We start from the raw sequence: 27,524 nt of genomic DNA, 5'->3' as shown, positions 1-27,524 counted from the left end.
TCTTTGCAGAGCTGTCAAAGTCATGTAAGGAATCAGAGAGTAAGAATCCTTACCTTGGCTCGAGGCTCTAACTTTAGGGGAAATAATTACGCAAACTCCAAGTGTAGTTTACCAGATGATACGCAGTTTCTCAGAGGAGTCCAGATTTACATGTCAAAAAGTACCTTAGAGATGATCTAGTTCATTGGTTATCCTGGTGCACTGAAGTCACCTGGATCGTTTGTTCTTTCTGAGCTCAGGTCTGAATGCACTGCCGGACTTGACAACCACGGCTTACAGCCCACTGTCCTCATTTTACTGACTGAGCAGCTGAGGTGCACAGTAGTGAAGATCTCTCAACTTATTCAACAAACATTTCTGGGGAATGCATGATACCTGTGTGGGCTTGGGCCAGTGTGACTTGCCCAGGTCACATGGCCAGAAAATGCTAGAGTTTAAACTAAGACCCAAATTCTCTTGACTACTACTGACCTTAAAATCATACTACAATGCTATTTCCTCCGTTTTCCAATAAAACATTTCCTTCCCTCAAAATGATCGAGAAATAAGGGGGGGCATTCTGAAAGTCCTTGTACTTATTAAAATCCCTAGTCTTAAAAATGTTAGGAAATGTTTACTGATTTTAAACTTTATATTTTTTAACCCATGTCATTTTCCAAAAAATATTCTTCAAGCCTATTTCTTTGTTCTGCACAGGACATCCATACACATAATTCCATTTTTGTGATTAATTTCTATTATTAAATACTGTTCTGAAGTTGTGCCCTTAAAAACACCAATTAATTGGAGGGTAAATTAGATACTTCATAAATTCTTCCTAGGAATGGAGGGCAAAATCATATAAGTAAATAACTATGAATTGCCAAAAACACAAAAAGTAAGATTAGAAAAAATGGTAATTAGTCAAGCAAATAGTCAAGTATATGTCAAACTTCTACTTTTTTTTTTTTTGAGATAAATTGGTATCATGTGAGTAAGTACGATTCTCTTTTATGGAATTCAACTTATTTTTACTTTAATTAGTTTTTGTGTGCAGATAAAATGGAAAGCAATGGAAATTTGGCTCGCAAAGTAGTTCTAAGATGATCAACATCCACAGTCTGGCTGTAATGCCATAAGAATATGTTTATTATGTGAGAATGATCATGCAAATTAGCATTCAGTATAGACATAAAGCAATGAGCAATGCAACTTAACTTCAGTTGTTTATCCTGGGAACATTTTTTAAACTAAAAAGGTCAGAAATATATCACTTTTTATTGGAAAAGTCAGAATATATGATAGGATTGGCTCACTTTCCCCAAGACTTCCAAGAAAAATATACCTATGATGTAAAAGAGTCTCAATGCTAAACTTCATTTGGGAGAGACATGAAATTGGTAATAAAGTTTGGGGTCTTCGTTTTTCTAATTCAACGTGAAGGTTGTCTTGAGGAAAGCTGACTGTGGTCTGAATTTGCATCCCAGAAATATATTTAATTTGTATGATGGAATAAAAATCTAACTTCCAAAATTTGGTATCTAGCCATGTACACTCTTACCTCACATGCATTGTCCCCTCTCCCCTGTCATGACTATTGTCCAAACAGAGAAAAATGAGTTCCCCTGAGTGCATATATAGCAATGACAAAAAAAAAAAAAAGCGATTCAGGGGTCTTGGAATTTAAATGCATGTGCTCCCCCATTCATTTCCCATTTTACCCCATCTCTCTATCCCCAGCTTTTACGCAGCATTATATTTGTCCTATCCATCTGCATCAACCTCACCCTTTCTCAGGTCCAGGCAGACTCACCACTCTTAGGTGCCCTGCACTGGTAGGCTAAGGTTTCAGAAGAGCCTACCTACAGCAAACACTCTTGTTACTCTTCTTTTGGTCACAGAGTCCCTTGACAATTTTGTAAAATAATATTATGAAGGGGAAGTGAATGCTCTCCTCTCCTCTCCTTCCCAGTTTCTTTTTGGAGTGCTGATTTTATTCCATGTCTGGCCTAATTTCTTCTTGGGACTCCCTGATTGACTTTGCTATTACCATTCAATGTCCTAAACATGCCCTAAACAGGCAGCCATGAATAGTGGGAATGGTATTTCTGCTGATCCCATGCTTTCAGCAAGGCTATAGAGAATTAGAAGGCCCAAAATATTTGGTCTCGTTGGATTGTAAGATCATAATGGGGCTATACCTGACAAGTGAAATAATCAGGTAAACTTAATGCTAGGTATCATGTAGGTTAGCATAATTCCCTTTTATGGTCTTTAACTTAGTCTTACACTGTTCTTATTAGGTCTTGTGTGCAAACAAAATGAGAGGCAATGGTTGAATTTAGGAAAAAGTTCAAACTTCAAAAATAGTGTGGTGTTTTGTAGGCCTTACCTTCTGAAATAAATTACATCCAAATAAACACTATCAAAATTACATCAAATTATATTAAAATTACATGAAAATAAACACTATCCCAATTTAACAGTTAAAGGTCTGCAACTTGATAAATTAAGTGGAGTACAGAAAAATCCCTTGTTCTTAAACAATTTTATTGAAAGTAAAAGAAGTAAAATTAAATGTCCCAATTAAGATCTGTTTATTTTGAAAAATGCTTCTTCTAAACTCTAAGGATAGATGATACAACTTTGACATGAAGGCTCTTCTTTTTATGACACAACCACTTCTGTCTCCAAGTTGCGAGAAGATTTGTCCATCCGATTGAATCTTCCCTTTCGTTTTTCCCAACAGCTGTGTTCAGATAATTCATGACTCCCATGTTTCCTGAGCCCTGGATAATTTCACACACATGTCTAGTTTGGGGCTCCACATTTTCAGAAGAATATGGAGATCCTGGAGGAGGTCCAGGGTAGACCAAGGGAAAGATTAATGCATTGGAAGTTGGAGTTTATGAAGAAAGGTTGTGAGATCCGATTTCTTGCTATGAGAAAAGTCTGAGTGGTGACTTAATAACACAAGGAGGTTAGTAAGCAGCTGTTCTCCATCTTCACTAAGGTTGGATGAAATGAAATAAGATATAAATTACAACGAGAACAAAAATATGTTACAAGTGGGAACTTTCAAGCACCAGAATTGCTGGATTGTTAAGAAAGGTCCTCAGAAAAACAATGAGAGGTCTACTTCCCTGGTCTGCAATGATGGGCCTGTGAGTAGTGAGGAAGATGAGATCATCTCTTAAGATCTCTTCTGGATCTACTGTTGTATGTCTACCTAATCATATTCAGAAACAGTTATTTGCCTGAGCAGTCTCATTTTCCTCCCCCAGCCCTTTGTCCGTTGTCTGTTTCTGTAAAACAGTGCTAACCTAGGATGGCTAGAGCACTGAGCTATCCGGCAGGCCCTCCCCAGCTGCTCAGTGCCCATGGGTTGGGGGTAAGTTTCTTGCAGGTCCCTACCACCCCCTGGCCACTAGAGGCATGCCAATGCTCATCTTCCCATACACCAAGCCCATCGTAGAGCAAAGCAAAGCAAAATTCCTGCCTTTAACTAATTCACAAGTGGCCCAGATGGATTAAAAGACAAATCTTATGTTCTAGAATTTGAGCCCCTAACGGGCTCAAATGTATTTTATCCATCTGCCTGTATCCCAATCCATAGAGCAGCATCTAGTGATAGGTGCTCGGCAAGGTTTCATCAGTTGAATGACTAACGACGAAGGTAATACACTGAAGGTAAACTGCCATGGAGGAAGCCAAAAGCTGCAGATGTTTCCAAATGATTCTGTATGCTGGACAAATCTAAAGCCTGATCCTTGCTGCCACACATATGCTATTGAAGATTTGATTTCCACCATGCTTGTGCTATGTAGAGGGCTTGGACAAGGGAGCCAGTTGCACATCCTGCCCAGGTCCTTCATCAAAAAAGACCATCAAAGACAAGCACGGTGTTGCCGTGGCCGCAGTGGCTCAGTTGATTGGGTGTCACTCCTTGCACAGAAGGATTGTCAGTTCAGTTCCCAGTTCTGGGCACATGCCCAGGTTTCGGGCTCGATCCCCAGTGTAGGCCGTGTGGGAGGCAGCCTGACTGATGTATCGATGTTTCTCTCTCTCCCCCCTCTCCCTTCTCCTCTTTCTAAAAATCAATTTAAAAATCTTTAAAAAAATAAAAAAAGAAAGATAGGCATTATGTAGATTCAGAATCACGTGAAAATAGGCTGAATTCTTGAGTGTGATTCTTTAGTATGACTTTGGGAATTTCAGTTATTTTTTTTCTAAGTTACCTTTCTGCAAACCTTTCTAACTTTCCCCATGAAGAGTACAAAATTTAATGGTAGAAAATGTCTCACCCCAATCATCACACAACCTCAGTACCTGGGCCTCAAGAATAAGATAATCTGCTCCTTACAATCTGTTTCAATGTCCTGAAACCCTTTGGTTTAAAGTTTCTAATTCTTTCCCCAGCTTTCTCCGACAGATACCACAGTCAGCTATCGTTGTCAGCTCTAACTTTTGTCCTAAGTCCACGATCACATCCCTTTTGACCATGCTTATGGAAACATCACATTGAGTAAACCAATGTATTCTTCATTAATTTTTAAATGTTCTCAGGGAAAGTCTGGTAATACGAAGGGCTACAAGTTGATGACTCTCATGTATTTGGGGGTTAGTCTCAGTTGTTTCGTGATGGGTTTTGTGCTGATTTTCTTGATCCAACTAAATATTACTCCCAGATGGGACCAGTGTTTTACCTTCTTGTTCTGTTCTCCTAATCTTGGCGCTTCTAACTTTGCCTTACTGTGGTTCCTTTCTTCTGTTTGCCACTAATGGCCATGCCTAGTTACATAATTCCTGTAACAGGTGTTGACCGATTTGGACACAGTTGAGGATGGCATAGAGCTATCCTTATGGTTCGTTAAAAGCTTGTGGAGGAGTACACCTCACATTATGATGCCATCTAATGAACAGGGATATTATTTCTCCCTTGAGATTTTTCTCAGGACAGGCCTTAATAATGTGGAGGATTGTGAGTGACATAGTTCTAAACAATTTTTTTTTTTTTTGGAGAGTGAAGGCAGGAGTAACTAGGAAGCCTAAATAAACATAATTAAACATAGATGCTTATAGTGATACTAGAACTGACCTCAGCCAATTAAAATTATTAATAGAAAAAAGTATGTCAATGCCAAATCTGAGCCTACTGCCCCTGTTCCCACTTGGGTAATGAAGATAAGCATATATTTCCTGACAGGAATAGATGGGAATTCACATTTCTTCCTGAACTTTATCTTTCTAGAACATTAGGTTAGCACAGTATTAGACCATAATCAAAAATAAGAAAAGGTCAAAATTCTATATTAATTTTTTAAGCCCCACAGAAGTGAAACAGGGAGCATTTTATTTTCAAGCAGTGAAACTTTTCCTCTGTATCACTCTTGATCACAACAGGAAACCAATTTTGTAAAAAGTTTGATCTTAGACCTTAAGCACTATTTATGTTACCTGAATTAAACAAATAAAAATATCATTTACAACTCCATGCAAGGCATTGGTCCAACTTTAGTTCATCTTGGCGTCATTGCTTTTGAATGTAAGATGTCCTTTTAAGGCAAGAAGGCAAGTGTTTTAAGTTTGATAAAACACTGTAATTACAACCCAGAAAGTTTGGCAGTGTTCAGAGGTGTCAAGAGATCCAATTCATCAGAGGGTTTATCTAAATTGGCATTTAATCTTTTTTTATTTCGAAATATTCCTTCTACTCTGACTCCTCTGTCTTTTCCTCAGTAAAACTGCACCACACACTGGAAAGTAAAGATACAAACATTTATTTGCATAATGTCAAGGAAGAGTAGAAATAAGAAGATTGGCCACAGACACAATCAGAGTCTCGGAAATGAGAACACTCCTTTTTTTCTTCAGCATAAATGCCGACGAGGCAATGTGAACTGAGCAGGTAGACAATTTGCCATCGTTTCTCACTGAGCAGCACTGAGAAGGTTGCTAAGTTTCTTGACGTTCACTTGCCAGATATTTTTCAAGAAGGAAGCAAATTACGACTGAGCTTGAAAACCTGGGGAAATAACTGATTTTCAAGCAAATTTAAAGTTGGAAAGTAAGCATCGGTTTGAAGTTAGCATAAAGTTATAAAAAAAACAAAGTTTACCGTAGGACTCTAACTGTACTTTACAAAATAGTGCAAGTATTTTTTTTATTTATAAAACTAGCCTCTTAAATTATTTTGCAATATTAAAAGAAATTGTGTCTGCATTCAGCCCACACCCCTGAGAATCAATATAGAGGTTCTTTGAGGTGGCCGAGCCCAGATTCATGCCCGCTGTCCTTTATTGCTTCTGGCTAGCCCACATATTTCACATATATTGAATATTCCACAATAAACTTCACCATCTGTGCAGTAGGGTAGTTAGTATTGGTCATGTGTTCCGTCAAGTTGACAGAGGTGCAAAGCTAAATATGTGACACTCTAAGACTACGCATATATTTGAATAATTTGACTATTCAGTCCAACAATTTGCAAAGACGCTCTGAACTATCACACATCCTGATAACACTTCCAAGGAACAGATAGCTTCACTTATTTTGGAGTGGGGGAGGCAGGGATGTTCCTAGCTGGAGTTCCTGAGTTCACTGGCATTTAGTTGTATGAACTTGGGCACATTATTTCATGGCACTGAGCCTCTGGTTCTTGGCATATAAAATGAGAATAATATTTTCTATTACCAGTCTTTAGAAGCTCTAAAACAGCTAATAAAAGTGAACTCATTTTGTTAACTGTAAACCCTTAGGTAAACTGAACTGAGTATATATTAACATTATATATTCAGTTCAACAGCACATTCTTGATAACCGCAAGAGGGTCCAGGAAAGGAAACTGTTTATAAATCTTTCCCTTTCCCCAAATTAATGTTGGAGTGTTTAGGGAAATTCTTACAGCATTTATTAGGTCAGACCTCTTTGAGAGTACAGAAAAATGCACACACACACAAAACTGCCTGTCCAAATTTGGCGTGGGGGGGGGGGGGGAGGAGATTCCTCTGACTCCAATTTATGCATCCTTAAGAAAGAGTATTTCTTGAAGTGTGGCCTCGGATTTTCTGCACCTGAATTGTTTGAGGTTCTTGTTAAATGCTAATCCCTGGACCCTGCCCCACGCCTACTAAATCACCACTTCTGGGAGAGAAATTTGCATTTTAACTGGCACCCAAGTGATCTTTTTGATCGGAGCAGGTTCAGGGACTCCAAGTTAAGTCCTGCTGTATTGTTCTTCGTTCTGAAATTTAACATCTGCCCTGGTGCTTACAGTCGGTGGAACTAATGGGAAGAAAATTCAGCTTTCACGCAGGAACCTGTGCAGACGGTGGACAGCGTTGGTCCAATGGCGAATGGAAAGCGGCCCCGGGGACCCTAGCCACCTTAGTTGTCTCCAAGGGTCTAGGCTCCTGGAAAATACGAACCGGAAAGGCTGTGCGCTCTTCTGCTGGGGGGAGGGGGTGGGCGAAGGGAAGATCCACTGAGCCAACTGCTTACCACCACCACCACCACCACCCCCCCCCCCCGTTAAAACCGAAGGCTTTTTATTTATCTTTGCTGCCCGGGTTCATTATTAAAAGGGTTGGTTTCTGTGTGTAAGTTTGCTCGGGAGGGAAGTGAAAACATCTGCAAAACCATGCAATGCCTGGAACGGAACTCTTCTAATAAAAGATGTATCATTTTAAATGCGCTGAATTTTGATTCTGGTAATTCGTGCACTGGAGTGTCTATTTCGAGGCAGCGGAGGTATCATATGACAGCGCGCGTCAAGGCACCGTGGAGCCCTCTCGTGGACTCCCGCCCGCCTTCCCATTCACCGCCGCCAGGGCCGCTCCCGCGGCTGGCATGAGCTCGGCCTGCCTCTGCCCAGGGCGCGGAGCTCCTCGCCCGGGGGTGCGCGCGTCCCCTCCGCCATGCAATTTCCACTATCAATAATTTAACTTCTTTGCTGCAGAGCAGAAGGAGTACAGACCGGGCACCAAAGACTTGCCCCCCACCCCCTACCCCCCCTTTTTTTTTTAACGAAAGGGAACGTGAGAAGAAAAAAAAAAATAGTCTGGGAGTTTTGGGACCGAAGTCTTCCCCCCAGCAGCCTGCCTGGATGTGGACTTTGACAAGTCGTGGCTGAAAAGGTGGGTTTCTGTCCTTTCTCTCTCTCTCCGTGCTTCTCCGCGGGGTCGGCTGGGAAGCGTGTGGCTTTGGGGAGGTCTGTCATTGCCTCGGATCCTGGCCGGAGCAAGTAACTTGGTGTAACGTTATCTGGGGGCGTTCATGAATAAGGAATGCCGTTATTATCTCGATTGGATGCCTATGAGGCAAACTCCGGAGAGGTCAGCGCGCGAACTCCCGCGAAGCCGGCGCGTTTCGGCGGCGGAGTAAACCCACAGCCCCCCTGCTCCGCGCAGTTTCATTGTGTGCTCGCGTTCGCAGGCTCCGCGGTGCGGGAAGGTGTGTCTGCGGCCGGGGAGACGCACGCCCTCTCCCGCAGAACTTGGGCGCTGGGGTGGGGAGGAGGGAGTTTAAAGCGAGGGGAGCCGGACCCCGGGGGAGCCGGATTTGCACCCGCTCCCTCCCGCCCAGCGCGCACTGCTGGGGTTTTCGCCGAGGGCGCGGGACGCGGGGTTCCCCCGGGCGGGGGTTAGGGCTCCCCTAGGAGCGACGGGCACAGCGCGTGCGTCCTGCCGAGGTGCCCCGGGCGGGCGCGGCGCTCTGGGGGCTACGTCTCGGGGCCCTGGGGACAGGCGGCGCGGGGCGCGCGGGCCCGGGACGCCCCGGGAGTCCCAGGGGCCGAGCCGGGGCGAGGAAAAGGCGCGGCGTTCCCTTTAAGCGGCCGCCCCGCACTGGTAGCGGGGGCGCGGGGGCGTCGGGGGCGGGGGGCGGGGGCGGCGCCGTTTGACCAATCGACGCGCAACCGAAGGGCTAAATAATGTCTGACCCGCGCTCGCGGCGCAGGCTGGAGCTCCGGGTCGCCGCCGCCGCCGCGCCCGGGCGCACCCGCCCGCTCGCTGTCCCGCGCACCCCGTCGCGCTGCGGGCTCCGGGGCGGGGCCGAGGAGCCGGCTCGGCGCGCCCCCCACATCCTCCTCGGGAAGCTTGGATGAGACGCTCGAACTGCAGCTGCCACCCCTGCTTTGGGGCGGGTGGCGAGCTGCTCCGCGACCGGGACCGGGTCTGGGCGCAGGGGCCAGGAGCGGGACCGCGATGTGACGCCGCCGCCGGGGACCCGTGAGCTTTGTGTGGACCCCGAGGTAGGCGAGCGCGGGCACGGGCTTGGCGCGGGAGCCACCGGTCCGCGGGGGAAAGTTGGCTGGAGGGCCCCGAAGTTGTGGGAAGGGACCAGAACTACTTTCGTCGCCTCCGGGAGAAGGGGGATGTGGAGTTGTTCCTGCGCAGCTTTCGCCTCCTGTCTCAGGACCTAGAGGCGCAGCCAGGACCCCCGAGGGAGAGGGGACCCCGGGAAGCCCCAAGATGGGGGAGAGAATGGGGTGACACGGCGCTGCTCGATGGGAGCGAAGACGGCGCTCCGGGGATCCCCCGAAACCCTCCCCCAGCGGAGGACGGGTCCCGAGAGACTCAGGGCGCCAGCTGTCGGGGGCTCTAACTGAGGTGATGGTGTCGAGGCTGGCAAATGAGTCTTTCCGGTGGGCTGGGCGGTCCCCGCGCAGATTTTGGGGGGCCCCTTGCTCCTTCGGCCCGCGTCCCGTCCCCGGGGCTCCATGCCGGCGGCACGGCGTCACCTGCTCCCAGGAGTTTAAAGGGGACTGATCAATGCTGGTTGGAAAACTTGAGACACCCCCGCGGCTCGGACCTTAAGGGGCTGCGGAACTCCAGGGCTCGCCGTGCCCACGCCTCTCCCCCCCCCCCCGCCCCTCCCTTGGGGCAGCTTCCCGGGAAGTAAAAGTTTTGACTTTGGGGGCTGGGTGGGGTGTGGGGGGGATGCCGTGACTCGGGTGGGTCTCCGGGGACGCAGAGCCGTGACGGAGGAATGGGCGCGTGAGCTGTGCCTGGAAGCAGCCGAGGGCTGGGCGCTTTGCCCCGACGGGCAGAGCAGGATTGCGGACTTGGGGGCATCCCCGGGGGAGAAGAGCCTGGCGGCCGCCGGGACGCGCTGGAGGCGCGGGCGGAGGATGCTGTGTTTGTGCGTCGGGTGGAGCGGGCGGCGGGGCGCGGGCGGCGGGCCGGGGAGGGGGCGGGGAGAGCGGTGCTGGGAAGGTGGAGGGTGCCCTCTGCCGGCCGCGCCGCGCGAGCAGCGGCTGGGGCGGGAGCCGGGGGCGCGGGGGGCGGCGCGGGGCCCCTCGGGACTTGTTGAGCGGGGCTCCCTCACTCCAGGGGGATTTTGACTCTCGCGCCGCTTTGGCTCCTTTACAGAAAGTTGTCCTCGCGGGTGGAGCTTTGACAGGCTGCGGTTGATGGTGCGTTAGGGCTTCCTGGGTCTTATTTTCGGGTTCCCCGGGTGTCTCACACTCGCTCCCCATTGTCAGCAGTACCCAGTGAACATTTTTCTGACAAGAATGCAGGCATGTTCTTGGCCAGAAGCAAAGAAAAGCATACTTCTGAGTGTATTAATTGTCTTAGTGCAGTTATCTTTTAAAGCAAAGCAGTATATAATAGGGGACGCTGGTTTTCAACTGCATATAAAACGTGTTATGCTATTAAATGAAACCTTCAAACTGGCCCATCTTCTTGGAAGATAACTCCTCTCTATTTTTATCCAAAAAAATCTATTTTTATATGAATTTGTTGTAAAGTCAAAAGTCATTTTGTTTATAAAGTTATATTGATATATACATATATTTTTTACTTTTTATTTATTGAGGTATGGTTACAGATTTAATTCATCTAAACATGGGAGCCCTCAGTTTTACCTCACGTAACATTATCATTTTTATGTTGGAGGTTTCTGAGATTATGGAGTATAGTGCTTCAAGTTATTAAACATAATAGATCACATTGCACGTGAAAATTACACACTACAAATTTTTGACCCTAGGAATGGCACCCCTTTAAAACAATTACTAACTCCCGTTCCCCGATTTTGCAAATACCTTGTTTAAGATTTTTTCTTTGTGAGTGAACCTCTGGACTAGCAGTGGAGGTAAGAGAAAGGAAAGAGACACTTGTTGAAATGTAACCATAACCTTTACTGGAATTTAAAACATGTTGGTCACCATTACTGGAATTCCAGGGCCATAAAGTCGTGTTTTTTCTTCTTCTTTATTTTGCAAAATCTGATAAGTGGTGGTAAATATAGACCGATAATAAGTATTATGACAGGAAAAGTGTTATGTATGTAGAGCTATTTTAAGTTATTACAAAATGTTTCCTATTTATAAATGATATAAGCAGAAAGAAATGGTTCCAGATAAACAGGACTTACGAACATGTTTTGAAACATTGGAACATTGCAGACACACTTAGACATCACATTTTTTTAAAGCAAAATAACAGTGATTTTTCGCATACCTTAGAAGCCTTTCATAGTCCATTCCGAGCTGAATTAGTGCCTGGAAATCTTGTTTATTTTAAAGTGATATTTAAGGTCATTTAAGATGTAGGTGAACATTAAAGTATGGAGAAAATGAAGCATTTCAGAAATCTGTTTTAGGATGTCCTTTCAATAAGTATAACTTTTACTTGCAAACAAAAAGAACCAAGAAAGTGATTTTTTTTTGCCTAAAATGCAATGATCACTTCAAATGATTCCTTTATACTATGTGAGTTAATTGCCTAAATCTCTTAATGGCCAAAGAGGGTCTGGAGGTGCTGGAATTTTGTTGGTTCATTTTCATTCACTAGAGGGAAGGGGTGGGGAATCCTGTAAATAAAGTAATTTTCTAAAATCCTGGCTGGAAGTCCCTGGGTTTTCTGTTAATAGGGCATATTTAGAACGTAAGTTATTTCCTCCTTCTGGGAAGCTTTTCGTCCCAGCTTCTCAATAGTGAAAATGCAGATGATTGATAATCTCATTTCTTTCAAACATAAATAGCTCTGGTTTATAGCTCAGCTCACACAGCAAGCTGAGCACGCCCACCTGATAGTATAGGGAAGAGCTTGTTCACAACTTTTTTTATGTTTGTCTTTCAAACCTTCTGTAGATCATACACACACACACACACACACACACACACCTATTTCCAGGTAATAAACTTGGGGAATGTAACAGCTAGCAGCTTTAGGTCTCAGTCATAGACTTAATCTACTAAGCTTCAAAAATATCTAAGATTGCCCTGCCGGCGTGGCTCAGTGGCTGAGCACGGACCCATGAACCAGGAGATCACAACTGGATTCCCGGGCAGGGCACATGTCCAGGTTTCCTGCTCCGTCCCCAGTGGGGGGCGTGCAGGAGGCAGCTGATCAATGACTCTCTCATCATTGATGTTTCTGTCTCTCTCTTTCTTCCTCTCTCTGAAATCAATAAAAATATTTCAGAAAAAGAAATATAAAAAATATCTAAGATGTACACACCGCAAAAGTCGTATACAGATAGTTTATTAACATTGTAAGATTTAGGACGTTTGTCCCAGAATAGAGAAAAGGACAATTTTAGATTTCCTGAATGAAAACAGCATGTAGAGTATATGATAGCTAAAGTCTGGATATCTTTTCAAATGAAAGGCATGCTCATTTCAGGTGCCCATAATACTGAATTTATTGTGATGGTTAAAACATCATTTCAACTTGCAACTCCACGTGTGGAAGATTTCAGTTTTCAGGAGGATGTCAGTTTGTGTGAGGGGCTAGCCTAGCCCAATGCAAGTGAATATATCCCTTTAACAGGGTAATTGCTGACTTGTCTCAACTTGTTTTCAAACGATTGTTACAGAGCACTCAGTTTCCACTAATTGCAAAATTGCTGCTTAATTGAAGGACTCTCAGCCATCTAGTGCATTCACCCACTGGCAGGCTCTGTGATCTCAAGCTGTGAATTGCATTTTAAATAGGAATATAGGAGAGAATTCTGGGGAATTCTAGGATTCAGTGCTGGCTGTTGTTCAGTGGAGGGAGAAATCATTTGAACAAGAGTCACATTAAGTTGTGATAAATTCTCTTTATTAGGATAAATAACATGCCCAGATGGGCTTCAAAAGGGAATGAGCAAACTTACTGGTTACATTCTGCATCCATTTACTCTGCTTGGTATGGAGTAATGTTAAGCAATAAATGATGTTGGAAAATGAAATCCGTATGTCATTTGTACATGGCGTTTAACCCTGGAAGCAGAGGGAGGCTTTAGTATTTTTAAACTTAGGCATATGTGTCCTCAGAGTTCCCTTAAAATTCCTCTTAAGGCAAAGAATTGTTTAATCCTAAATAATTTTATACTTAAATGCATCTCTGGCTTCCCAAAATGCTGATACTAAAGCCTTAGGGAATAATAAATTCCACTTATTAAATATATGGAATCATCACTGATGACAGGCATGAAACAGTAGAACTCACTAATACAATGACTTTGAAAAACTTTTTAGGGCAAGGAAGTGGTTAATGGGCGTGTTCTCTAAGTGGAACAGGAAGGTGTGCTCATTTCTGTAGAAAAACCAGCGGTCAGATAAGAAGTGTGGAGGCTTTCATTTCAATGCAAATGGATGAAAATGCTGAAGGGATTGAGAAGTACAGACCGGTGGTTACAAAATAGTCACGGGGATGTATGTATGATGCCAGGTGGGCACTGGAAATATGGGGGGGAATGCTTTGTAAAGTGTATGATTGTCTAGCCACTGTGCTGTACACCTGAAACTAATACAGAATAATATTGAATGTCAGCTGTAATTGGAAAAAAATTAAAAAATAAATGCAAGTTCTCAAGTTCAGGTACAAACTCTGGGGCACTTAATGCTCTTGGTGAAACAAATATGAACAAATATCTTGGATGCTAACAAGTGACTCATTGCCCTGATGTCTTATTTATAAGTTGCCTAAAGATTGAGGATGGGTTCCATTGGGGGAATTGAGGGGGGAGGGGGACAGGAGAATGGTTGGGGGGAAGCAAAGTAAATTTTAAGCTTTGGTGACAGCCATAATAAAGTAAAAGTTTATTTTTAAAGAGCCCAGAGTAATGACTGTTATATAGTTTTCCCCAAAGGTTCACTTGAAAGAACTTTCATTGGTTGTCATGGTAGTAACATCCTGATTTTGAAAGCTCGCAGAACCTAGTAGCTCTTAAATGCGCTTTCATCTTGTTCCCTTTGGTCTGCCTGAAGCTTTATGACGACCTTCTGTGTTTTTGACAGGTCTCTTCATTTTTGGTGGGAGGGGGGCAGGCAAAGAAAGGGTCCTTAATTCTGAGACAATATAACTAGGAAATGTAAAATAATATTTTTTAAAAATCGTAACTTCAAATTGGCTTATTAAAATAAAACTAGAAGGCAACCTGTCATTAAATTACAACTATTATGTATAAAATTATTTATAATGGAAACACGAAAGAAAATAAATGGGCATCTTCAAGGAATTTAAGCAACTCATCAAAAGTTGAAGTAATAGTGCCACCTAGAGAACAAAATCACCAGCTTTACCAGCCAAATGGCTTATTTGCCATGTAAGCCACTTTTCCAAGGCTACAGCTACTAGATCCTATTTGGATTTGTTGGGGGGCAGGGGGGGAGAGTGCGTTGAGGGGTTACTCTGCATTTGGGATTGTAGATGAGGTTTTAAATTAGGCAGATCCACAAGTCAGTACATACACTAAGGCCTTTTAGCATTTTAATATAGTAGCCAAATGTAGAATAGGCTGCCAGGAATAAGGGCTGGCCTCCTCTTTTACATGTATTAGTTTCAAGGACATGTACTGCAGCATTGAATACCAAGGTTCTGATTTTATTCATTTTCTACAGGCAATTCATTGCAGTTCCTGAGATGCAATAATCCCAGGTAAACTGGGTAGAGAGATGTGTGATCTAATTTTAACTTTAATGATTTGAAAAGATTTAAGGATAAAATAAATGGTCATATATGTAGCAAGACTTAAACAAAAAAAAGTAAGGAAAAAAGGACATGGAGAAGGAAATTATAAGCATTACCTCAACCTTAAAATAGCTGAAAATACACATCTGGGCCAGCACCAAAAAAAAAAAATACAGCAATGGAACCAGGAACCAATAATTACAAATGAGCTTAAAATGCTTCGATGACAAAATCTGTGTTTAATTCGTTTTTGCGTGTTCCCATAATAGGATCTAAAACAGCACTGGTCGTAGAGGAGGCACTTTAACAAATATTGTTGGATGGACAAATAGATTGGTTAATAGTTGCTTCAGATCTTGACTAGCAATGTAGACAATAAAGAAACTTCCTAATTACAGGAAAATATTTATTTGTTTGCCGGTAAAAAGGCAGAAATTGGAGAAACTATACGTAATAATACTTTATTTTTCTGAGTACCTATGATGATTGTCCCTTCGTTGGCTTAGTGCTAAAATTTCTCATGCACAATTTGGTTCACTCATAAAATTATTTGGAACCTATGAAATGTTAAAGTCAATATAGACAGTAGCAAGTATAAACTTACTGGTGGATTGTCATTTAAATGGTTTCCAATCTTTGGATGTCAGTGGTGATGCCAGTTATTACGCTTCAGGAAATGGAAAACAGTACATGTTAAGCTTGTGCCAGTTTCTGGTAAGCGCAGAATCAAAGTCATCATAGTCTGCACTTTGCGTCATCATAGAAGCGGTCAGGTGCACAAAACTTTATTGTTCAGGAAAAAAAATCTACAAATGAAAGAGAGAAGAGGAAGAAGGGCTTGGGGAAGAGAGAGAGCGAGAAAGAAGGAAACTCATTGAATAAAATTTTTGCCACATGGGATGTAGTCTAAATCAGTCTTGGTTTTGGAGCGGCTGCCATCAGCATTTGCTGCGTTTTTTCATGCTTTCTTTCTGCCTTCATATGCTTTTGAAAACTGAAACTGTGCCCAAACTAAAACAAGTTTCTCCCTTTTCACATGCTCATTTATTTCTTGAATTATGGGGAGTGTTTTTAAACACAGATAACTTTCTTTTACATCATACAGAATCTGAAGGTTGAGAAATTTCCTTCATGCTGCTGGAAGGGATGCTTGGTGGAGTCCCAGGCCGCATTCCTAGACCAAGCTGTCGAAGGTGTTCTCTCTTAGGCAACGTTTGGGAAAAGGCATCCGGCACTAACGTGTTGGCTGATAGTGTCTCTGAAGGCACAGACGATATGCTTATCATATTGAAACGTAAAGCCAGCAGACATTCTGTGGAATGATAGAATCTGGATCATTTACTTTCACTTAAATGTAAACTACTATGATTAGGTTAAAAATGAATTATGTAAGTAGGATCCAATAGGGAGTTAGGACAAGGTTTTGTGGGATGACTTAAACTGTAGAAAGGAAACTTGGATGTCTTGAATAACTGCAGGTTTAGTTCAGTATGAGCCAGTGGTGTGGGTAGGGCCAGTGATCATAGCTACTGGTCTGTACTGGTAGAAGCATAATATTGAAATGGGGAAGCTAATAATTCTCTTCCACTTTTTAAATAGACTAAAGAGCATGACCTTCAGTTCAAGGGTCTGAAATAGGTTGCTTTAGGTGCATCATTGACAAATTGGTCTGTACTGAGATCATTGTGACCAGGATGTGCAAGGGATCTGAAGCCACTGCATGTGAGGAATGGTTGAGGAAATTGGGAACTTGCAATAGGTGGCTCTGGACAAGAAGACTCGGCTGGAGTGGCAAGTGGTTTTGCCTCCCTTAGAAACTCTGAGCACGTGATAGCAGCTACCTGGAATGCTGCGTTGAGAATGCTGGAGCTGTCCAGGCTCAATGAGAAAGACCGTTCCGATTGCTAGTGCCTGCTATGGCTGGGGCAGCATGTGTGATATGTTTTTGACATACTTGTCTACAGAAGAGCCCTCACAAATGTGAAGAACAGGCCGATGGAGGAGGGAATAGGTTTGCTTTGTGTTGGCCCTGAGAGCAGATCTAGGACCAGTGATATCAATTTAGACTGTGTGTAGTATCTAGAAGAACTTTTAGTTCCATTTAATTAAGCAAATATGTAATGCTTACTGCATACAAAGCATTGGGGGGGGCTTATAATCTAACAGAGAAAGAAAGAGGCTTCTTTGGCATATGGTCAGTTTTCTATTATAGATATTTAAAAACTGAAACCCTTTTCTAAAGGGTTATATACTAACATGGGGCATTGCAGCCAGGTATACTCTGCAGTACCTTTGTACTCCTAACTTTTTCAAATATACTGATATCATAAGTATCCTCTTTATTTTTAATTCATATATAATCCTAATGGTGGCAATAATATATTCTGTCTTTGAATCCTCTACCTGAAATATGTGCAGCATCACAAATTAAGTCTTAGAAATCTTCATGTTTTCTTGCAGTGTAGTACTTTTACTTTTTCTGAACTTACATATGGATTCTCAAAAGTAGTTATTTTTATTTTGGATCAGACAGAAGGGAATGTTTAAAAAAAGAATCCTGATCAGATTCAGATGCCAGAATTGTTCAAGAAATTAACTTTTGACATTAGATTTTTTAGAGAGTCCAGCAACTGAATAAAATAATTCACCTTCTCTTCTGGACCATAAAATCTTCAGATATTAGTTTTCCAAAGAGTTTCTCTTTTTAAATGTAAATTGTCAAAGAACTTGACCCCTCCCCCACTCCCATCAGGCTTCAACATGGATAGAGCTCCTTTTTTATGACTTATTATAACTTATTTTGCTCTTCTGTAAGAACAGGTGGAGATTAACTAGCATGAAGATGTCATTAAAATGCAAGTTTAGATCATAAGATGCACAGCCCACTCCAAGTACTCACGGGTGTTTATTCTTTATAATCTCTCATACAGCTTCCAAGTATTCATACTGTCAGTCAGCAAAGCAAACAAGTTACTATTTGCATCCCCTATAGGATAGGATATATCATATAGTTTATATGTTGCACATATGTTTCCTCCTGTTTCATAGCTTTTCTTTAAAAGAACTAAAGATGTCATACACAGGGAATGATTCCTCCATTCATTAATTCACCAGGCATTCATTGAGCATCCAGTGGGTACCAGGCACTGGGCTAGCTGGGGTTTTCCTTCCCACCCCCATATGGAGCCCTGTGTCTTCAGCTCCTACTTGATAAGGAACTCCATTGGTTCTTCCACATAAAGATCCTATTGCCTCTTTATAGACTCACTTCAAAAGAGGCCTGGTCTAGAAAAAAATCTGTTGAACAAATCCCCTGAGTTATTTCTGAACTTCCAGCCCATACTATGGACTGTAACATTTTGGAAGAATTTATTGATCTTTTTTTTTATCCCCCTAATTTTCAGACGTCATTTTGTGTTCAAATTAAGACAGTGAAAATGCTTGTTAGACATTGTCTTAAACATCTTGTTTTTGAGGGTATTTCATGAGGAACTCTTGTAATAATGCCGATAGAAGCCACAATAGAGGGAGACCTCTGCACCACTTATTTTATGATGGATTTTTTTCCTTAAATACAAGGACGTGTTTGGGCCTCTTAGTATTTGGGAATCTGTCTTTCATTTGACAGTGTTTATAAATCCTGTGTGTTTTCCCCCTAAAGAAACCTTAATGGTGAGACGGCTTTCATTTACTTTGCTGGAAGCTGGTTTCATGATTGTGCTACGGAAAAGAAGACAAAAGTCAGTTCAGTCACTACTAGCTTGCCTTTAAACAGTGGTCAAAACATGTTTAAAGTTTGTAATGGCATTTCTTTAGAGTTTGCTAAAAGCCACTTTTCAATCCATTGGGTCTCCTTTCTCTGTGAGCTCAGGAGGGGCTTTTGCTTAGCTGTGTGGTATAAGAAAGAATCCGTATGTGGGCTTCATGGATCATGTAAATATGTCAGTATAACTAGAGCACAGTCATCAACTCAGAAATGTTTAACCTCTTGGTGTAAAAAAAGGAAGCAAATTTTCGCGTAGTTCTTCGTGAATCTTAAGGGGGAAAAAAACCACAGGACACAGGAAGCTGTAGTAGGTCCTGTTTTCCTTCAAATACAAACCTGTAGCCATGTACCTCACCTTCTCTCTCACCCTGAGCAGGGCAGTGGGAACAAGTGATGAATAAATACTGCCAGGGACCATCCCATTCTTCATTCTTTGAGACAAAATCAGAGGGGTAGACACAACCTTCAAACTAGTGTATAAATACAAGTAAATTGTGGGACTGGTATTCACCCCTAACAGGGTCTTATATGGAGCTGCAGCAGCTGAAATGAAAATAAGCAGGTCTGTTCTAATTGAACTGCAGGTGGCAGCATCAGGTCCTGCCCTCTTAACCCAATTTTGACCTTTGCAGGAGGGCGAGCTTTTGTGTGCCAAGGCAGAAAATGATGATAGGAAGATAAAAAATATTTATTCTAAGGCTTTTTTTAATTTAGGGATTTTTTTTTGTTTGTTTTTTTTGCGGGAGGGGAGGTGGAAACTTTGTCAAGAGGGGGAAAGAATATATAATTTTCGACGTCTTGTTCCTTGAGCTTTGAAGCTGTAATTTTGCTTAAAGCTGAGGATCCTGATAAGTGAACAATTGGACAACATAACATAGGCTTAGGACAGGGCCTGGGTATATGTTGTGTTTAGAAACTTCTACAAGTGGTTCTGATGTACAGGGAAGTTTGAATTTCTGCACTGGAAGCCAAATAAATGGAATATCCTGTGATTTAGAGAGACTTATCATTTACTTTATTGTCCAGATACTTGGATTAGAGCATGGTTAGAAGGGATTTGCAGCCTTGTAAATCAGAAATTCTTAGGCTTTGAGAGCATGACTGCTAAAGAAATTCTTCTGCCCTGGCTGGTGTGGCTTAGTGGTTGGAGCATCCTGAGCACTGAAGAGTTGCTGGTTCAATTCCTGGTCAGGGCAAATACCCAGGTTGCAGATTCAATCCCCTGTCAGGACACATAGGTGAGGCAACCAATCGATGTTTCTCTCTCTCCTTTTCTCTCTCTCTGGAATTAATGAAAAATATACTCTTGGGTGAGGATTTAAAAAAAGAAAGAAATTGTTCTGATTTAAAAGATATTTCCTAATCATAAGTTTCCACCTGAGAGCAAAAGGCCTGGAACAGGATTCCTGGGCCCAAGGATTGCATTAGATTACAGGTCCACCACTTACTAGATCTGCCACCTTGTACAGATTATTTCAGATCTCTGGGCCGCAACTTCTCAATAGGGTAGTGGCAGGGATTAAGTGTGTTAACATGTGTAAAGAGGGGTTTAGGCGATTGCTTGGCATAGTAAATGTTTAATGGATTTCAACCACTATTATTATTGGCACTTTCCAACCCTAAAGGAGCACCTTTTATGACTTATTATCAAGACAAGTAAAAACTTTATCCGCATGCTTTATGCCTAAATATGCTTCACTTTGTACCAGAGTTTGACAAGACCAAAACTGTTTTGTTGTAATCCTTGGAGTCTAATTTGTTTATTCATGACTCTCTCCTCCTCTCATTCATCTGAATCCTTAGAACTCAGCAAGACCCAGCTCCAGTTTGACTTCCTCCAGAAAGATTCCTGCCCAGAATAAACCTGCCCTATCTGAATTCCTAGGTCATCTCTGGTCTATATCTCACAACTTAGTAGTTAATTATATAAGCAATTGTACAACTGTTAGATCATTATTGGGTGTCTTCTCTGTGACTGTGGATATGATGTTCTAGTCTAGAAAATATTCTGGAATATCCTACTTGGGATAGTCGTTGACTTTTAAGAAACATTTCCTAAATAGAAACTTCATGAGGCAGCCCAGGCCTGGAACCTGCATTCTGGGGCCTGATGAGTAGGTGTAACTGCAGGCCCACTACTTACTAGACTTGTGATTTGGGGCAAGTTACTTAAATTCTCTATGCCTAGAATAATGTTAAGGGAAATCCTTTTCCCCCATGCTGTTTTTCCACAAGGGGGCTTGTTTCCTAAAAGGGACCACTGTCAGAGGAGCCCTTCTCTTGTCCCTATTGCTTGCTCCTGAGAACAGGAGTGAGTAGTCCGCTTGGTGAGACCCACTAGATCTGTCTTCTGCTGGATTCTATTGCATGTGAACCAAAGCAGCAGACCACTGCGCTCAGGGTGAGCCCACTTCTCTCTTGCTCTCTGGGACTACCACGTCCACATTTGTGACTTCTTGGCATTCTAGCAGTAAGCCATAAACCCAGTGATGGTTGCTTGCAGGCCCTGCCAAGATCTCTGCTCTCTCGGTTCCCATTTTTCTGCCTCTAACTGTGTGGGTTCCATGGCCTTGGTTCAAGATAGTAGGAATGGGTCCCACTGTGTTTTTCTAACACAGCTTTGTGAACACGAGGCTGACCCTGTATTATGACTCCCATTCGGCAACTTGTTTCTATTCTGATCTCAATTCAGAATCCCGAGGGGAAGAGGCATGGTTATCCCAAATATGAGCTAGTAGGAAGTGGAATAAATGGTAATTTTTTTCAAAGTTGAATGAGATATGGTCTTTGTCTCAAAGAAGCTGTCTTATAAGTTAGCTTTTTCTCTCCCATGTGTTTTAGTTTTAACTCTGCAATTAAAATAATAAGCCCTTTGAAAGCAAAAACTGTGTCTCCTGTATTATCTTAGTCCCCATAGCACATAGACAACTGGTGGACACAGACATAGTAGACGGTGCCACAGGAACTTGCTAAGTAATTCGGTACATCCCCCCTTCATGGAAAGGTACAGATTTCAGCGTTATCATAGTGAGCTAGGAAAGCACTTTGAATGGGAAATCAGTTCTAGGTAAATATCCATAAATGAGTCTTTTGGTTTCCATCTTATATGTCCCAAAAGCTCACCAACATTGAACTCGCCATGGGTACTGTCTTGCTTTTTGGGTTGAAGGTACTAAGAGGTTAGTAGATCTGTTTTCTGCTAAAGATTATACTTCTTGAATATAATCTTTTACTCTACAAAATATTATCTATATTGAGCAGAAACCTGGGCCACCAGACTCCTCTCCTCTGTCACCTTTCCTCTGCCCCCCTTTCTGTTTCCTCTTTTGGGAATGCCCTTGTGCATTTTGTCAATTATAGCACAAAATACCTTGAATGATAATTGTCAGTTTATGTGTCTAATCCGCTTTCCATCCCCACTCTTAACAGTGAAGTCTCCAAAGGTAGGGATTCTGTCTCATTCATTTTAGTGTCCCCAGTATCTGTGCTCAGAGAATGTCTGTTAAATGAGCAAAAAGTTAAAGGTAAGCTTTAGGAGAAGCCTAAGTCACAGTCATCCTAAGCTGTAAGTCTGACAAGTTGACATCCATATGAAAGCTTTCACCGATAACCCAACCAGAGGAGAATGGGCGACCTTTCTGGCTCTGAAGGGAGAAGAGGCAGAAGTGGAGCTTTAAAAACATTTATAGGGTTTTGTCCCTCATGGGATAAGCTGGGGCTACACGTGAGTTTCCTTCACATGAGGGAATGACAGAAACATAGCTGGGTATGACCTTCAGCGTCAGCTGAATGCCCAGAGCTCTGCTGATGAAACATGAGCTTCTGTCCATGACCCTGACATACAACTCAGAAGTGTCAGCTTATTGTCCCTGTATTCCTGTGACTGTTTTTTTTTTTTTAAAGAATTGTTTTTTTACCTTGTGAACCTTTAACTAAATGCTAACCATGAAAATTGACCATTTGGAATAATACTGAAACATTTCCCTCAAAAGCTACTGATAATTAGCTGGGAGTGCACCCACCTCCATGGGTCCCTGAGTCTCTTGTTAGACTTGAAAATCAGTGATGATTTAAACTGAGGATTCAGTCACTTGGAGAATCCATTAAGAATGACCAAGTTAATTTATTCCCACTTTACATGAAGCAGCCTTGAACATAATCTTCCTAAAGCAAAGTGCATCTAAACCTGGTAAGTTCTTAATAAGTTTTGCTGAAAGAATAAACGAATTATTAACTAAAATGTAATGTGTTATTTTTCATCAGAGATAGTTTAAAAAGCCTTTTGTGCAAGAGGAGACACTGCCTTGAAATAATATAAGATAGTAAGTAAGCCTTACTAAGAAATTTTTGCAAGGGGAGATGGTCTGCTGTGACACAGGAAGCTAGAGGTGAGAGGATATTGTATTTGACCCAAAATGCATTGGAGCCAGCATCTCAGCATGGACTAAAGCCAAGGTCCATCCTTTCTTTTATTTAGAGCTGGTCCCAGAATGCATTGCACCATTTTTACTACTTAGACCCAGCTGGAACCAGCCACCTTGCACAAGGGCCTTCCCTAATCACAAGACAAAGGAGTTCTCTGCTTTCTTTCTCGAGTTCCACACAGCCTCTGGTTTCCCAGCTAGGCTGCTCCATAGCGGTACCAAGTTAGGGCACCTCCGGTGAACTTCTGCCTGTGGTCATCTCTCGCCTCTTGGAATGTGTCACTTCAGGAAGATGAGGAAGGCCACCCTTGGATTTTCACGATGGGTTTGACATCACAGTGCAGCCTTGATGAGAAATCTGCTTTCCAGATGACTGTGCATATGAAGATGAGAAGATGGGGTTTTTTTGTTGTTGTTTTTTTTTTTTGCCTTTTCAAAGAGTGTGTTTTCATTCAGTTTCTAAATTTGGGGTAAAAGATCCTCTAGGGAGCATTTTCAGAAGTGTTTGCATCTGATTTGGGAGGAAAGTGGGAGGCTTACCTGTGTGTACAGGCACAGGTCTCCAACAACTATGCTGATCACAAAGAATAAGGGCCATTCTTTTGCATCATGTATTTGACATGGATCTTGCATTTGTATTCAAGTCTGTAGCCTTAAACCTTGCTCCTATATATGTCTCCCCAGTGTCCCTGTTAAGCTTACAGAATTTAGAGCATATTCAACTGCAGGTAACTGCATAGGGATTCATTTAACCCCACGTCTTTCTCTTCATCTTTGTCAGCCTGCCCTTGTTTTCTGTTTATGTTTAGATTCCATCTTTTGGAAGTTTTCTTTCCTTCCCATCATCTCAGTGTCTCAGACGCTTTGGGGGATGAGTCTCGTTCCCCTCCTATGTTTGGCCAGGTCACCCCTCAGACTGATGTGTGTTCCACAGCAGTTGTTGGTAGAGTTGCCCTTTATAGATACAGAGCCTGTTTCCATCTGTCAGTGACCCTGGGCAAGATGCTGTGAGTCAGGCAGGGTAAGAACTCACGTCCCCATCACAGAGCTGAAGCAGCTGTGCTTGGGTTATTTCACCCATGAAGGGGCACCCGTGCATTGGCCCGATTTGTGGCTTAAACATACCAATTATCAACCATTTCAGAGGGTCGACTTAATAGCAATTGGGAAAGGCAGACCAGAACTTGGGCCCTACCTTGTACCAGTTTCTTCCAGGGAAGCGTCCCAGAAATTGAGATGGCACCCAACAGACTTCTTGACTGTAGCCACCACTAGGACACACCACAGAGGAACTGGTGTAACTCTCTTGAGTGTCTATTGCGTCAGAACAGTGTGGGACAATCTTTGGGGCCAAAAGTACATTTTTTAAAATTTTGGTTATTTTTTATTTAATTTTTTTATTGTTAATTTATTTCCACAATTCAAAAATCAAACTGGTAGTAAATAGTACATTGAGAAGTCTTGCCTCTCCTTTTTCCCACCCAACACATACCATCTATCTATGATCATTTGTTTTAGTGTCATGTGAACCCTTTAGTGTGTTTTATGGAAATACAAGTAAATATGGATATATATTATTATTGCCCCCCCACTATTAAACAAAAGGTAGTATGTCATATGCATTGTTCTGCACCTTGCTTTTATCACTTATCAGTATGTTTCACAGAGCTTTTCAAGTCAGTATATGGGGAGCTAACTTGCTCTTACAGTTACATGTAGTCTACTGTACGTATGTACTATAGTTTATTTACTTTCCTGTAGCTGGAAATTGGGCTATTTCTAATATTTTTTGCTACTATATATCTTGTTGCAATTAATTACCTTGTATATATATCATTTTGTACATGTGCACCTACCTATATCTGTACATTTATTTATTCTCAGAAGTGGAATTGCTGGGTCAGCAGGGAAATTCATTTGTAACTTTGAAAGATATTGCCTAATTATCCTGCAAAGGGCTGGAACGGTTTGTGCTCCCACCATCACTGTATGACAATGACTTTTTATCCGCAGCCTCACCAAAGAGTGTGTGTCAATCTGAAAGGTGAGAAATGGGAGGCGAACGCCTAAGTGACGTCTTAGTGTCTGACCTTGCCCCTGGTTTGCGGTGGGCACACTGCACAGTTCCAGGAGCTGGTGCAGGCATCAGTTCCAATGGAAATAATGCCTCACAGTGGCTAATGCCAACTCTGGTGACACACATGGAATGGGCCCACGTTGCCACTTGCAGAATTTCCTGCAGTGGAAAGTTGAGCATGCATGCATTATTCATCTAACCAGTAATGCTAGACCTGAAGAGCACCCCAGTGTTTACTGGAACAGAACAGGGAATTGTACCACCGCAGTGCACTGCGTACCAGACTGTCAAGCCTTGCTTCCCAGCTGTTAATATGCTAAGGAGTGAGGTCAAGAGATATACCCCAAATTACAGAGGAAATCTGGTTAAGCTTGGAACTTTCATACCCAAGGGGATGCTCTTTTAAAGAATGATTTTGCACTTGCCCCAAGATTTATAGTGAAGCAATTAGTACTTTATAGGATAAATTAAAACTATCCGGGTACATTGTCAACAGTGAACTATGACACAATATTCCTAGATTTGTCCTTTAAAGTTGCCAGGCAGTTTCCTACATTGTACAAATAGGGCATCCTGTAAAAATATGATTCATAGACTGACTAACATCTCCACATTTGGAAAAGCGTATCTTCCAAGTCATCCTCACATAACTCCTTACCATTCTCATGGAAAAGATTGATTCTCAACCATATTTTTCTCTGTGGACAGAGCACTCTGTTTAGAAAACATTCCCTTTAGTTTCACTGCGTAGAAAAGTGTGCTACATGGAGCCTGGCAGGATGGTTCTGTGATCCATAGAATGTTTGCCGGGGCCACTTTAAAGCCACTCCTCTTCGGCTCTGAGGACGGGTTGCACTTGGGAGTTGCACTGATGACTGTATCTGGCCGACACCAGAAATAATCCCTGGGCATGGAATGGGTGGACTGCCAGCAGCTAGCTGACACACAGACCTTTTCTTTTGTTAACACCTCTGAAGGCTTCCACAACAGGCATTTCCAGTTTTGTTCTCAGGCTCCTTGCAGTTGCTTTTCGAGAAGTCTGCTCCATTCCAAGGGCCAACTATGGGCCGCAGCAAGGTGTTCTGTCTTCCGTGCCATCACCATGTAACCCGCCACACTCCTTCAGGACATCAGCCCCAGTGTATGTGCCACATCAGCTCAGTCTGGCTGTGGGGTCCATTTCGCCTCTGCTGCTCATGCCGAGGGCCTCTGGGTAGCAGTGTGGTGGCAGAGAACCCACATGAGGTCTCCACTCCATGGCCCTTGTTCCTTTGGCTGTTTTGAATCGGTTGCTGTTGCTGGCACAGTCTGTGAGGACCTGCTCTCTGTCCACCCTGGCCCATCTGTTCTGTCTTTGTGGTCCTAACTAGTTGTCTGAACTACTCCTTCAGAATAAATTTGAGATCATCTTGCCATGCCTTTCTTTAACACATCTCAGATCTTCAGCTTTATTCTTGAATAATAATTACAGGCCCGGCTGGCATGGCTCAGTGGTTGAGCATTGACCTATGATGCAGGAGATCAAGGTTCGATTCCCAGTCAGGGCACGTGCCCAGGTTGTGGGCTCGATCCCCAGCAGGGGGCATGCAGGAGGCAACCGATCAATGACTCTCTCATCATTGATGTTTCTCTCTCTCCCTCTCCCTCTCCCTTCCTCTCTCTGAAATCAAAGACATATTTAAAATAATAGTAATAACAATTACAGGACAAATGGAATGGGTCCCAAGTGGGGTGGCCTAGGGTACCAGGCCTCCAGACTTTGAGGGGATTAGGTTGGGGTACAAAAGAAAGATTTTATGTCCCTTGGGTCTTGATTGCAATCATTCTGACTCACGTGTTGACACAGGAGTACTTGGCAGTTGTGGTTACTGGTCTGAACAGCATGTGGTTCTGCCTCAGTGCCCGAGGAGATCTTCTTGGGGGGAAATGTTCTGACATTTCAAACAAATTACCTGCATGCATAGTTTTGACACCATGCCCTATTAAGTATGCATGGATGGTTGGTACCTTGGGGGAATAATTTAATATTGGGAAGAGGGTAGTAAAGAAGAAGCATTAGGGTTATGTTCAACCTCTGTGGAAATAGTGTATAAACAAACTGTTTATCAGGGATGATCCTATGGGGCTTCGCTTAAGTAAATAATCCATGCATAAGGTCTGTGGGATATCTCTGCCAAGTAGACCCCCCCTCAAAACATAAGCCACCACGTCCACATCTGACCCTATGTGAACGGAGGCGTGGAAGCCAGCCCTGACTCAAATTCCATTTCCACCACACGCTGGCTGTATGGGCTTAGGCAATTTACTGAACCTCTCTGAGCCTCAGCCATCCCCATAAACCGTAGATAATTAGATTATTTACCTCATAGCTA

General features: G+C 42.8%; 1 protein-coding gene across 4 annotated transcripts in view; it reads left to right on the top strand.

Annotated features, from left to right (window-relative positions):
* Nucleotides 1–27,524, top strand: part of BDNF (brain derived neurotrophic factor) — a 51,115-nt gene that overhangs the window by 10,899 nt on the left and 12,692 nt on the right. The window contains exon 1 of one of the 4 annotated variants that reach the window (XM_081154617.1): nt 7,898–8,114. The exons of 2 other annotated variants lie outside the window; for them this stretch is intronic. The gene's annotated coding sequence lies outside the window, so the exon portion shown is untranslated. Of the gene's footprint in view, nt 1–7,897; nt 8,115–8,930; nt 9,230–27,524 lie in introns of those variants that run through there. One more of the 4 variants, XM_081154615.1, reaches the window with a different exon arrangement.

This window comes from Miniopterus schreibersii (genome assembly GCF_964146895.1).
Source record: "Miniopterus schreibersii genome assembly, chromosome: 12".
Taxonomy (NCBI): domain Eukaryota; kingdom Metazoa; phylum Chordata; class Mammalia; order Chiroptera; family Miniopteridae; genus Miniopterus; species Miniopterus schreibersii.
Note: the sequence above shows the minus strand (reverse complement) of the source record. Positions and strands in the feature narration are given on the sequence as shown.